Raw genomic sequence first — 1,804 nt, forward strand, 5'->3', positions numbered from 1 at the left:
AGGCCCCAAAGGATTCTTTAAACCATTGAGTTTGTTTGGGTCCCTCGTCTGCTTGAAATCCTACAATGGGCTTCTCTATTTTATGTAAAGGAAAAGTCAAAACCTTTGATGTGGCCTCTAAGGCCTTGAATGACTGGCCCACTCCTGTCAGCTCTCTGACCTCACCTACGTGGCTCTCCCCATGGCTCACCAGGTCAGCCTCTCTGACCCCAAGCCACTCCTTACCTGCACAGGTTTGTCTTGTCTGGGGGCCTTTGTACTGGCTGTTCTGCTGGCTGGGACATGCTTCCCCCAGATGCCACCTGGTCAACTTGTTCCCTGACCTCGTGTCTGTCCTGCAGGAGCCTTCCCTGCCCATCCTGGTGGAAACTGCATGCCACCCTCTCTGTGCCTACCTCCTCTACCTCTTCCCTCCTTTTTGCTCTAAAATGCGATATTCTACTTCTCTGTCTATCATTTGCTATCTATATCCCCTACTCTACAAGAGCGAGGATATTTGTTTGGTTCACTTAAAAATCTAATTAAACAATTAGATTTGTTCAGTTAGCATATAGGAGGCACTTGCTAAATGTTTGGGAAATGCATAAATGATGAGAAAGAATCATGAATGTGTTAAGTCAGAGGGTGGGGCCAGACACCATGAACAACAAGGCACAGGCTTAAGCCAAAGGCATGCAGCCTCCCAAAGTCTCACTCCTGGTCAGCCAGGGCTGGAGGCCCTGACTGTGGCATGTGCTCCAGCAAGGGCCCCTGCTCTGCCCCACCATTCCTCTGTTGGATGTAAGAGGCATTGGGGCAGATAGGAACCAGCTGGCTCACTGAGGTAGGTAGATTGGTTACTCGGAGGTAACTGATCAAGCACAAATGGCCAGAGCAACATCCGATCTCAGGTTATATTCAAATAGGGGAGGAAGATGCTACCTGAGGACAGTCCAGCCAACAAGCAAAATTTGTCTCCCCTCAGTCTGGGTTCCAGATTTTTGATTTGACCATGTAGGAGAATGACAGTGCTTTTTAGAGACACAGGAAGACTGAGGCATGGGAAGGATGAGACTGGAAGGCTGTGGAGGACTTCAGTTTTGGATTCTAAGTTGAGATATCTGTGAATTGTTGTATGAATATGTCAAGTAGGTCAGTGGATACACGCCTCTGCAGCATGTGAATTTATTTCTGCGTGATTGTACTGTTCTTGTGTGCCAACTTCCTTTTGGCATCCTAGGCAAGGAGCAGGCTGGGGGCAAATAGTCAGGCCACCCCTCCCCAGCCCCATTCCCCAGCTTTCATGCATTAGGAAACATATTCATTCAATGATCATTCCAAAGCCATACACTGAACTTTTGCTGCATACCGGGACTTTGCCAGGAACCGAGAATATAAAAATCCATAATACTATATATCATCACTCAAGAAAATCATGTTTAATTGGGGAGATGTGCTGACACATAATTGAGATTCATGTGCTGTGAAGTATGTGCAGCTTAAAGAAGAAATGAAAACTTCCCTGACTCCCCTCTTCCTTTCTACTAAAGAGGGACCTCGAAAACTGGGGGGTAGATCTTATTCATTCCTTATAAGCCCTTACAAGTGATTCTTTCAAAACCTTTTCTATCTCTTTGTATCAAGAGAGGAGTCTTTCAATGTATGTCTGGGCAATGAACCTATTTCTTACTTCCGCATTCCTGAGGGTGACATTTTGAAAGGAGATGAAGTAAAAAAATTAAGTCAAGAAGATTGATGGACTGGAAATAAATACTTGGGAGTCACTAGGTCATGGATGGGCACAGAATTCGTGTGTATGATCTTC

This window comes from Otolemur garnettii, unplaced genomic scaffold, assembly GCF_000181295.1.
Source record: "Otolemur garnettii isolate 467f Iridium unplaced genomic scaffold, OtoGar3 scaffold00124, whole genome shotgun sequence".
Classification (NCBI taxonomy): domain Eukaryota; kingdom Metazoa; phylum Chordata; class Mammalia; order Primates; family Galagidae; genus Otolemur; species Otolemur garnettii.